The sequence below is a fragment of the Cynocephalus volans genome, chromosome 11 (assembly GCF_027409185.1).
Source record: "Cynocephalus volans isolate mCynVol1 chromosome 11, mCynVol1.pri, whole genome shotgun sequence".
Lineage (NCBI taxonomy): Eukaryota > Metazoa > Chordata > Mammalia > Dermoptera > Cynocephalidae > Cynocephalus > Cynocephalus volans.
Window position 1 is genome coordinate 84221763 of NC_084470.1, and position 13140 is coordinate 84234902.

A 13140-nucleotide genomic window follows, 5' to 3' on the forward strand; every position below is an offset into this window, starting at 1 on the left:
AGCATCCCCCAACAGCAGATGTACTAGAGAAGCATCTCCCTCCTGCCTGTGGTTCGAGTTACCTCACCTCCAGCCTCTGCATCTTTCTATAGTGAACAGGAGGAAATGTCAGAGCCTGTGATGCGCTGGATAAAATTGTCCCTCCCCTCAGCTCCACATTTCCATAGTAGGAGTGAAGACGGTGTCTTGGCAAGACTCCGCACAAACACACACCACAAACACACACCCGTGTCTCCGTATTCGCCTTGACATCACCATCTCTGCTTTTATTAGGCCTTTACCCCTGTGTGTGTAAGACATCGTAACAAGCCCAGAATTCCTAGGTTATCCCCCATTGCCCAAAGCCTTTTCTACACATGGCTCTGCACGTTCCCATATCTGAATCCATTCCCCAGTCCTTCTCCACTTGTGAAATTCTTCTCTGGGCCTTCTAAACCCAAAGCCAGTCATCAGCACAATTTTTGCACACTTAACCTCTCCTTTGAACCCCCCCTTCACTGTGTTGCTTCAACTGAAATTTGGCTGAGGATGCTGCCTCTTGTGTACACAGTTCAGCTGGTGACTATTTTTTCCTATACCCCTCTTGCCATGGAGGCTGTGAATCGGGGAAGGGTCATCCTGTCTCCTCCACGCCACTTCCAGATGATCCCTCTTCCCTCATCTCTAATGCCCCCGCCACTACAATCATGCCATTGGACTATGCTACTCATTACTTCTCTTTGTTACAATCACATTCTCACCTCATAACCCCCAACATTCCTAGAAGACATTACCTCCTACCTCACTGTCTCTCTCTCCATAATGCTCTTGTCACATTTCTTGGCAATTTCACCCGTTGGTGAATTCAGTATTCAGTATTCAATATCCTGATGCCTCAATTTCTTCGTTTCTTCCCTTCCATTGATCTTACATGTCGCCCTGCCTTAGCCACTAGCCACCCTGCAAAGGCAACTCGTTTGAGATCTTGTCAATATCGGGAATGGCAAGCTTCACCTGTAATCTGATTTCAAGCTTCCCAACTCTTGAACACTGCCTCTTGACTGTCTGGCTCACTCTCTGCAGTCCAGGGACTCCAACAATACTTTGACTCTTCTGGCTCCTACAATACCTGGGTCCTAACAACTGTTCCCTCTCCCTCTCTACCCCACCTTGTCCTCGTTGTTCCCTCCTTAACTAGACAAAAGTGAAAAGCACTTCTTTCCAGCCACCCTTGACTCACTTGCTTATTTCTCCCATCGTTTTATTCATCTGGTCAAATCCAAGCCATGGTAAAGTCCAAACCCAAATTTTCATCTAGAGAAAAACCTAACCATGACATCAAGTGGGCCCTTAATGCTGCCTGACACTAAGATAAGGGAGGGAAGTCGTCGTAAAATTCAAAGATGTTTCTGTGTTGCCAGGGTCTTTAATATAGGAAGGTGCTCTGTGTGTGGAGAAAAGTACTAGCTAGTATTTCTCTGCTATAATGTTCAACTAATCCGTCTCACATATCTCAAACAACATGTTCCTGACTCTTTAATATAACACGTGTTATAGACTGGTTGACACTTAGTTCTGATTTGGGCCTGGTTTTGTCTTCAAATTCCACTGTCCATCCCCTGGGCTAGGATGGGTGTTACCTGTACCTGTGCTGTCAGGGGCTGGCCAGGTCACTTGGCACTCTGACCCACCAGATGAGTTTCAGTTGCTTATATCTACTGTCGTTTCCCCCAAATAATGTTTATGAAACTTTAAAACACACAATAAAGGCAGCCTCTTTCTTTTTCTAATCCCAGCCCTCATAAACCATTGGACTTTTGTTCTGCCACAAAGTCCTAACAGTTATGGCCTTTTGTTTTGTTCTCAAAACCTAGACCCATGTTTTAGACATTGCCCAGTTTGCCTTTCCCTTTTAAAAGCTGTCACCACTCACTTTCTCTATTGAAATTCTCTTGAGTGTGATGGTGGGAAGAACAGTCTCTTCGGTGTAGTACTGTTCAAGGACACGTGGAGGCACGTTTTTTCTTTTTCTATGACTTTTCCCTCCTGAGTAGTTACCAGTTTTTACTACAATCATAATACTTAATGATATATGACAAATAGAAAATAAAGAATAGCTATTAATATCACCTGAACCAGAGACAACCACTGTTAACATTAGTAGGTTCTAAACTTTTTTCTTCTACAAATTATACACATGCATACACACACATATGGATGAATATTTGTTATTTGTGGATGGCTTTTTCACTTTACAAAGATAATGTCATAAACACTTGAAAACATTTTCCTCACTAATCATTTTAGTAGAAGGAAATAGTTAATAAAAATAATAAAATGTGAAGAATTAAGAATTCAGAACTCTCAAAGTTTGGATAGTCATGGCCCATTTTTTTAAATTCAGGTCTGACTAAGGTGTTCATTTTATTCTGGAATAAATAAGCTTTTGGGGGATTCCAGGCTAAAGGTGAAAGATGAGCTAAATCTACATTCAAACAGAAGGTCCTTCCCATCAATATGACTTGAGGAGACAAAGAATGGGAAGTTTCATCTTCAGAAACCTTCAGGCTGGGCCACTGGAAATCCTGTTAGTGTTGGGCTCAGCTCGGGGCACAAGTAATGTTCTCAGGGCGTTTGGCTAACAAAGATTCCCTGTTGGAAGCAGGTGTTACGTGAAGGCACTTGGGAAGTCAGAATGCTTAACTTTTGCGTTTTCATCCTCTGAACTGCTAAGATTTTGCTTAGAGACAGGTATAGAAATCGGTCCGATGTGGATGTTCTAGTCTAATGCATCAATTTCGTTCATCCTCTTTTATTTTGCCAGCAGGCGAGGCCCCTTCAGAATATCTAATGACTTTTCCAGACTGCTGTCTTGGGTTCCTTCAAAGGGCTTGTTTGTTTTATTTGCTTCAGTCCTCTCCCACCTCTCCTAACTAAGCCCAGCATGTGACACAGTGCCCTTTACCCTTACGTTTTTGAAAGCAAGAAAAGGAACGTTTATATTTTTACTATTCATTCTCTTAACTCAGTAGTCTTCTTCTGCAAAAAACTGAGATCTTAATAACTAGTGTAGACTTTCACTCTTTTCCTTGATATATGTAGAGTTACTGGTGTTTATACATTCTCTGTAATTATTACTTGTTGATAAAATGGTGATACAATAGCTGTAGACTGGGAGTAGAAACCCTCTGAGATAATTTTGTCTGCTACTTCCAGATAAATTGCTTAAGCAGTCATGCTGACCAACGACGTCATTTTCAGCTGATTTGACCTGCCAGAAATATTGAACTTTTACCTGGTCATCTAAGGAATGATCTCAATCTCAATATTTCTCCTTTTCTCTCTCTCTCCAAAACAAGCGAACCCCCTTTTATATAAAAAACACTTATGTGTACGTTCACCAGATGCAAACACACATAACTTGGATAAATGGTGTCATTCTAGGTAACCAACTTTTTTCTTTAAAAATTTCAAAGTATAAAAAATTTCAAATCTACAGAAATGTCCAGAAAAATATTATGAACAGATTTGTATTTAAATGTGTGTTGTTTTGCCATTTTTGCTTTAGATATTTTTTTAAGATATAAAATATTCTGATACAGCCAATTTTTACTCCATTCTTTCTCCCCCTCCCTTCCCAGAGGTAACCACTTGCCTGAAGTTGGTAGTAGTATTTCCAAGTACGGTTTTGAATTTTTACTATCTTTATTTAAAATTTTTATATTAATGATATCAGAGTACAATTCCTTTGCAACTTTTTTTCACTCTACATTAGATATTTGAGATTTAGTCATATTTCTACATGCTAGTTTACTTCTTTCCTTTTAACTGTTGTGTAATATTTTGCTGAATGAATAAAAGGAAATTTATTCCATTTCAATGCAAGGATGAACATAAACAGGATTTAATCATGTTTTTTCAGGAACAATATATTATAAAGATACTTCTATTTATATATTTACACATTCATTCCAATTGGTTTTATTAAGCTATTATGCATCAGATTCTCTGTGATATGTTGGAAGTATTATACTTCACAAAACAAATATGTCCTCCACCATCATGAGTCTATGCAGGCAGTAGAAGAGAGTCACATAAATATGTACAGCTTAAAAATCTTAATGAGTAGTCTGAAGAGATTTTGAGAGACTAAAATGGAGGAATTACTTTTGGGGGGCTCATAGGGCTCAAGGTGGATGAAGTCTTCAAAGGATGACAATTGGGGTTCATCCAATGTCAGTTGTCTATTGCATTTATTGTATATAATTTCACAATAATCTGGTGAAACAGACAACCAGGAAATACCCATGGTATTGAAAAGTAAAACTTTATTTTTGATCATAGATCTCTGCATTACTAGGTGTGTCTTCTGGTCTTGTCCGGGCTCACTCATACACTGATGGTCACATAAGCAGGTTTTCTGATTTTGCTGGGGTAAAATCTCACCTGTCTTAGTCCAGGCTGGGGCAACTGACCCGACTTAGTTCTCTGGCCCATGGTCTCTGATACTTCAGCAGGCTAGTCCAAGTTTTTGCCCTGCTGGTTGGGTAGAGACCCAAGAGCGAGACAGAAGAAGGCTCCAAGTCTACTTGAGGCTGTGCTCAGAACTGGCAGGTTGTCAGTTCTGTTGCATTTTGTTTACAAGGCCCAGCCAGATTAAGGATGGTGAAATAAACTATACCTCTAAGGTAAGATGCTGCAAAGTCATATTGCAAAGGACAATATAAGATATACGGAGAGGTGGGAAATCGAGGTAATTCGTAATCAATCTCCTATGACTGTTATAAGGAATTAGGCTGAAAAACACTCCACATTGGAGAGAACAACATATTTAAAGGCTTAGAGGTTGGAAGGAGCTAAGATATTCAAAAACGTAGAAAAAAAGGGCATTGTGGAGGTTATTGAGAGAAATAGGGAAGGATGTCAGAGAAAGCCAGAGAGGTTGACAGGGCCAGATCATGCTGGCCTTATTACCCACTCAGGTTTTGAAATGCATTCTAAGAATCATGGAGCCCCATACAATTTTACAAAACATATTATATGATCTCATTGTTAACTGATTACATTATCTAATTTAATCTATTACATGATTTAATAGATTATATAGTCTCATTTTAATTAAAGATTTTTGGCTAATGTGTATAACAGTGTATTAGAGATTATAGTTATGTAAATGGTGAAGCAGTTTGGGAGGCTATTCAACCACTCAGGTGTTAGATGATGGAAACGTAGGTGAGAGGTAACAATGGAGACTGAGAACAGTGGAGACATTGTTGAGAAATTTTGGATGTTAAATCAGTAACATTTGCTGCTAGATGGCATGTGGGTTTTGAGAGAGAGGGTGGTATCAAAGACAGTCAAATGGAACGGTTGATGTTTATTGTTCACTTTGATGAGGAAGACTTGAAAAATTACTCTGAGGAAAAAGTCGAGTTCAATTTCAGAAATGTCATAAGGTTGGATATAAGGGTCTGGATTACACATGGAAGATCTGCATATAAATATTACTCAAGCCATGGGAGTAGTTGAAGTCATCAAGAGTAAACTTTCCAATCAAGAAGAGAAGAGGCCCAAAAATAAATCTAAAATAATTCCAATTATTAGGCATCAAGGAATATAGATAGATAAGTTCATGCCCTTAATGGCTACATATTTATTTCAAATAACTGGACTTTGTTAGACTTCATTAGACAATGATATAATAACTATTTTATGTTTCTTTACTCATTTGACCAATTATATCCTTACAGTAGATACTGGGAAGTTGAATTGCTGGTGAAAATAGGTTAGACATTTAAAAAGTGAATGTATCTTGATTAACAACTCTTGAAACACAGCTATAGCAAATTATACTTGCAGCAGCACTGCCTGAGTGTGCTATTACTGCAATCCCTCTCAATATTATACATTGTTTAATTTTTATTATTAGCAATCTGATGAGTGACAAATTATTGTTGTTTTTATTTGGATTTCTTGGGTTATTAATAAAATCAAACTTTTCTCATATTCTTATTGGCAATTTGGAGTTCTACAAATTTCCTAAATATGCTCTTTGCTTAGTTTCCCATTGATAGGTTCAGAATATTTTCCAAAACATATTTATTTTAAATATGTTAACATTTTCCTATTATAAATTATATAAAATGTTTCCATTTTTATGTTAACATTGTTAGTGGTATTTTTATCATGCAGAAATTTTAACATGTAAAATTGATTGTTTTGTAATTCAATTTATCTCTCATTTTCTTTATACTTTTTGTTTTGTGACACAGGTGGAAACATTTCCTCAAGCCCAGGATTACAAAACTATTTTTGTTTAATACTCTTGTAATTTCACTTATTACATCCAGGCCTTTGATTCACCTAGAATTTATTTTTTGTAATGAGGCGACACCTAACTTTGCTTCCCCTCCCCTCCCCTGTGAAGTTTTCCAGTTCCATTTAGTAAGTAGTCCAGTGCTGGCAGAGCCCATTTTCCACCTAAAATTCAAGTATTTCTTTGCTATGGAGGCAGTACAATGTCGTAGTTAAGAGTGAAGTCTCCGATTACTCTAACTAATGTGTCTCCCCATCCCACCCCTCCTGGCATCTCACCCCACACTAGCTGGTGAGAGTGAGCTGTGCTGCAAAGCCCAAAGCTATACCACAGGATGATATTTCTCCTCTGGAGAAAGCCCGTTTATCAACTAAAGACAAACTTTTAGAATGGCAGCATTGCCTAGATAGTTTCTTCTGCTTTATACTTCCTGCAAAGAGGTCAGATACAAAGGTTTCAAAGGCAGCATCTAAACTAGAGACATTGAGTGAAGAGTTGCCTTTGAGCCCATTCCATCAATTTCATTTTAACCCGATTTATTTGGCTATATGTTTGTCCCCCTCTGCATTTCCTATATCAGCTTTATCACAAATCAGTCCCCTGCTAGCTGTATTGGAAAAGCAATATGTGTGATTGAGATATTGTTAACGACAAAGCCAGTGCTGGTCCCAGAGCTGTTAGATTCTGACTGATAAAATTTAATATTTTTAAGGGAAGAGAAAAACTATTATTCCAACTTCTTTATGTGTAGTGTGGGTGAGGTTCCTTTTATCTCGTCTACTTTCATTGTAACAGTATGACTGAGATTCCCATAAATTATTGAATGCAATATCCAGATGTCCAGATGATTTTTTGGTGCTGCTGCTACTTCTTAGTGCGCAAGAGAAAAGATAGTTGAAGTTCTGCAAAAAGTGTCAAAGCTTAGCAATAAAATAAGGATTTCATTGAACAGAAACTAATGAAATCACCCGATTTATTTCTTTTTCACTGTTGTAATGCAGGTAAATCTTGCTTCATACCAGTCACAAAGCTTGAATGTTCAGTGGCCTGACTCTGGGGTACATGGTTTATGTGTGAGGGATAGGAAGAGTACTCATAAATACCTTTAGTGAAAAAAGTGGGGGGCAAAAGCAGCTTCATTTTTCAAATAAAAAAAGTTTATTTGTGTTTGGGGATCATGGCTGTTAAATGTCAACTTTGTCCACTTTTTCCCCTCATGCCACCTTCTATTATCACTGGACTCCCTGAAGAACTGTAACCCCAGTTCATCCTGCTGCTCTTAGGTTCAGGTTTTTATCCACTCCATGGTGCAGTTGCCTTTGTCTAAGGGTACCTTCAACTTCCTTTCTCAGATACTTTTCTTAGCTGTGTTATCTATCTGTTAGGTGGGCGTGATTGAGATGCTCGTCTGAAGGAGTGTTGGTGATGCGGTGGACCAGGGCTCAGCAAACATTTTCTGTAAAGATCCAGATAATAAACATGTTTGGTTGGCAGGCCAATGTCTCTACTATTACAGGCTAAAAGCAGCCATAGATAAATATATGGATGTGGCTGTCTTCCAATAAAACTATTTATAAAAGTAGACAATGGGCTGGATTTGGCTTATGGGTCATAAACTCAGAGAAGACTCAGAATGTTTGTAGATGTGTTCTGCCAATGATGACACCTAATATTTATTGAGCATGTATTAAAAATTCTGCTTAGATCATCTCATTCCTCGTATCATTTAGCTAAACTCAAAAGTAGGTACTATTGTTAGCCTATTTTTTACATAAATAAACTGAAGCAGACAAAGGTCAAGTAAGTCGCTAGTACATGGTAGAAGGGTGTTGTTTGAACTCAGGCTCATTCTGGGACCCAAGCTTCTAACCGCTCTGCCATATGCTTTCCTAATTAGTCAATAGGAATGCAAGTGCTATGAAAACCCATTCTGGTGAGATATTTCTATGCATAAATAAGTTTTTTATTTTTAAGAATTAAGTACCACATATGTTTCAGCTTGATTGCTATTATTATTTAAATTTAATTGTTTAAATTTCCATTTGGGGAAAATTAACCGTGAAGTTACTGGTAGGGGAAAAACACAGAAGAATAAATGCAGAACATGTGAAATCAGCATGAAATAATGGAAAGAGAAAAAAAATCTGGTGTTAAATGAGTTGAGTCTATAAATTCTGGCTCTATCATTTACGGGATGTATGACTTTGGGCAAGTTACATTCTGAGCCCTAATTGTTTCATTTATAAAACCAGAGAAATACTAGCTCTATATTATATTAAAAACTATTTTGAGGATCTATTGAATTACTAAATGCAGAAGTGCTTGTACAGATATATCAACATGTAATAATCATACATGCAGTATACCATATATAATTTTATATTATTAAATATATACCTACACACATATATACAAACCCACACATATATGAAAGCATATGTAAAAAGTTACCTTTTCTTTAGAGAAGTAAAGAATTGAAATTCTGTGTTTAAGTGATCTAACCTAAAACTGCTTTGAATTTCAAGCAAAATTTTAGAAGAAATGTTCACAGTTCTGAGGCATAAAGAGTTCTCAAGGGTCATCTAGGCCATTCCTCTGTCTTCAGGCACAGATATCCTTAAACCAATGCAGATGAGATCCTGTCTATTTCTTTTAGAGAAGCAATTTCGTGAAAGTGCCTATACACCATGTGCTGATAGGAAGAGAACCTCCTGAATACAAATTGACTCCCTGATTGCAAGTGACTTTGTGATGACAAGCAAGAGAACTTTTCAAAAGCACTGAATATTGAAAACATGTTTTGTTTTAGTGAGTCGATCGCCTTGCATGTCTGTGGCTTCCAGATGGGGCTTCAGACTCTAAACATCCGGAGGCTCCATCAGTACTTACTATGCAACATAGCACCTCTTAGTGTCCAGAGGTGAGTCTTAATATTTTATACCATTAACTGTGTAGTCCCAAAGATGGATTCAGGGCAGATGTTTGATGCTGCGGCATTTTCCAGTTGCTGAATACCACAGTGAGCTTCTCTGCCTATCTCCCACATTTTCATAGTGGTAATCATACAACAACATTCCCTTTATCATTGGTGCTTTAGGTAACAATTCACTGATAGAAAAACAAAAATTGATGTGTTTTCATAATACATCATAGTCTCTGCTTTATAAAGAAATAATTAGGGAAACTGTTCAAACTTAACACAAAGCTCCAAAAAAACTCCATGTGTACCAGGAAAAAAACAATGAGAGAAACATTGATTTCACATAGGAGACTGATCAATTTTTTCTGTTTAGTTCATTGCTGCATTTTCAACTCCTAGAGCAGTGCTTGACAAATAGTAGCTGCTTAGTAAATTTGGCAGATGAGACTTGCTTTCAATGTCTGTAGCATGCTCTTTCTCTTTGTTTGGCTTTCTTTGAAAGCAGATCTCAGGACAAAGGCATTAGTTAAGTAGTAGTTTTGAGTGGTAATCTCAGGAAGCATGGTGAAAGAGTAGGGAAGTAGATAAGGAAGGGAGAAAACACTTAAAGAATAAGTTAACGAGTGGGTTATCATGGCGGGCAACTGTGGCCCAGTACAGCTGAGCCCCTCTTAGAGACTGCCGAGCACCCCTCAGGTTTACCTCCTCCATAGGGCAAGGAAACTGGGGTATTTATTCACCAATTCTCTCCCTGATTGAGGATCACTCCTGAGGACATTAAATTCTTTGCAATCTGGCCTGCTTTCTATGTAGGCAAATATGCACCCAGGAATAAGAAATTCCTCAGAGCAATCTCAGGCAGAGAGCACCAGGTGCTGAAGGCAGCAAGTTCTCAAACATAGCTGTTCCTCAAAGTGACAGGTAACTTCCTAAGTGAGATGAGCAGAGATGGGATATGGGGCACCTACCGTAGCTGCTATAATCATAGCTTCAAAAATCATAATACTTTAGGTTTCATAAGTTATAGTCACAATATGAAAAAATTATAGAAATTGGTTGGATATTTACATTTATTACATCACTTTAATTTAGAAGGTCATAGAAACTTCTTATCGAATAAGGCAAGAAGATGTGTAAAATCTCAAAAAGAGCAGTTCAGGACTTGTACATTTTTTCCCATATACTTGGCCCTAATCTTTCTGTGAGTAAATGGGTTATTTTTTAGTTTTTCCTGGTTGATTACCGAATACCACACTTATTTTATCCTTTAAATAAATGAAATAGCTAAGACAATTGGATGGTAGTCTTCTTGATTAACTGTTATACTGAAGATGATTATTATGGTTTTTGCATGTATTGTAAAAGAGCAGGCCTAGTTTCCAAATAGGCAACTCCTTCTCTGCAGTCACAGGTGTCTGGCATTGAACATCTCAAAATTCTGAAGTGGGAGACATGAGAGAACTTCATAGTGGGCTCAGGAGCTGAGAAGTTTAAGGAGCATTGTGGCTAGTATAAGCCAAAGCAATATGCGGGTGGAGATTTTATGGGTGCCTGAATGTCAGGAAACACAAGAAGGCTCATCTGAGAGAGAAGAGAATGGAGCAGAGGCTCAAGGAAAGCAGATGACAGAGACTGTGACTGTGACACCCATGGCAAAAAAGAAAAAGAGAGATGGAGGGAGAGAATAACCACCAGTTGACTTTTCTGTTCCCAAATATGCCTCCTCTATTTTTTTGACCTGAGATTTCTCTTGATCCTTTTTAATTACCCCCCCGTCTCCACCTACCCACTTTAGTTTAGACCACTTGAAGTTAATATCTGTTCTTGGCATGCAAAGAGACCCAAATCAAACAATGAACACACAATTATTTTTGTAACAGAAATTTAAATGACCTAGAAAATGAACCAGTTGGTTATTTAGGCATTAAGGCAAGTGCTAAAAATTACAGGCCATACTCCTTGGGATTTGAATCTTATCTCCGTCAATTAATTACCAGTTCAGTGACTTTTTGGCAAGTTTTCTTAAAATTTCTGGGTCTTAGCATTTTATGTGGAAAATATATATAATACTATTTATATATATTTATTATTATTATATATAATTAATATATCTATCTATATATTATATGTTATCATCCTAATTGCTAAAATCCAAAATCCAAAACACGTCTTGTCCCAAGTATTTCATATAAGACATAATCAACCTGTACATACTTATTATATAACATGCTTATCTAGTGCCCACACATATAGTATGAATTTCGTAAAAGTCAAATGTGAATATAAATAAATCCAATATGATAATGGGTATAATAAACACGAAAAAATAACATAAAATATAAATAAATATAAAAGGTAGATCTACCTCTAAGTTAAATGAACTCTAAATCTTTGTAACAGTTATAACTTATTGAGGGCCATTTGACATATAGTATACTAAACAGGCTATTTATATCACTTCATTTAAGTCCAAAATAATCCAATAATAAAATTATTTTGTTGCCCCCAAAAGAATCTGAGGCCAAATACATACAGCTAGCATTTACCGAGCAAATATGACTATTGCAACCGGGGAAACGCGTAGTCAGGTAGCCCTGATGAATGCAGTTCAAAGAGGGACAGAAGAGCTTAGCATTTTATAATCACAAGAAGGGGAAAGGGTCAAAGCAGAGAGAGAGAAGGACAGCCCTACCTAATTACTTTATCAGGTTATAGATTTGGGATTGTTACTAGGCAGCATAAAGGTTACAAGAAGCATTTTGGGTTATTTTATGGCTTTCTGGTGCCATTAAGTCTACTTTTAAGTAAAAATGGTCATATAAAAACATTTTCCAGGACTAGAGGACAGGACTACTCACTTATCACAGATCTTTATATATCAGACACTGAGCATATTAAAGAACAGTGAAAATAATTGAAAAGTAAGTTTTTCAATGTCCCACAGCTTATAAATCCAAGTGCTAGATTCAAACACAGTTTTATCTGATTCCAAAGACCAAACATTTTCTTTCAACTGTGACCACTCTTTCTTTTTATATAAAATAAACAGACTTCTTTCATGTGTTGTTACTCTCTGGGACATGTTCCTTTATAAACTAATTTTGAAAGTGATGTACTATAACTTCCACCATACTGTTGATTACACCGACCAATCTTGGTACAATGTGGTGAGAGGGAGTTACACTAAGGTGTGGATGTTGGGAGCAGGTTCATTCAGGTCCACTTTGGAGTCTGGCTATCACATCATTTCTCGGAGTAAATTCTAGCCTCTTCTCTGGGAAATCTTCTTGATCAAACAAAGATTGGTTTTATCCTTTCTTCATTTCTAAAGAAAATATTGTGGACTATGTAGTTATTATTTTGCATTTACTCTCACTTTAGAGTTATAATTATTTATTAATTTATTAAAGATATACAAGGGGTCTTCAAAAAATCCATGGAAAGATATATATTATCTTTGTAATATGAAAGTTTCCCACAAACTTTTTGAAGTACCCTTGTGTTTGTGAATATCTGATTTTTGTGAGCACCGAGCTAATTACTGAGGAAAAATAAGGTCCCTGTTCTCATGAAGCTTGATGGAGTTTTGATGTATTGTCCCCTCCTAAACTCATGTGAAAATTTGATCTGCAATGTGGCAGTGTTGGAAACTCATTGTTTCCACCCCTGGGGGGGGGAGAGTAATGAGTGAGTTCTCGCTCTATTAGTTCACGTGAGAGCTGAGAGCTGATTGTTTAAAGGACCCTGGCACCTCCTCTCTCTCTCTCTCTCTTGCTTCCTCTCTCACCATGTGATTTGATTGTACCCACCGGCTGCCTGCTGCTTTTCCACTGCTTTTCCACCATGAGTAGAAGCAGCCTGAGGCCCGTGCCAGATGCAGCTGTCCTGGAATCGTAAGCCAAATAAACCTCTTTTATTTATAAAT

At 37.4% G+C, this 13140-nt stretch overlaps 1 protein-coding gene across 1 annotated transcript in view; it reads left to right on the top strand.

Moving 5' to 3' along the window:
- Positions 1-13140, top strand: part of CNTN6 (contactin 6) — a 161481-nt gene that overhangs the window by 20789 nt on the left and 127552 nt on the right. The window lies entirely within an intron of this gene.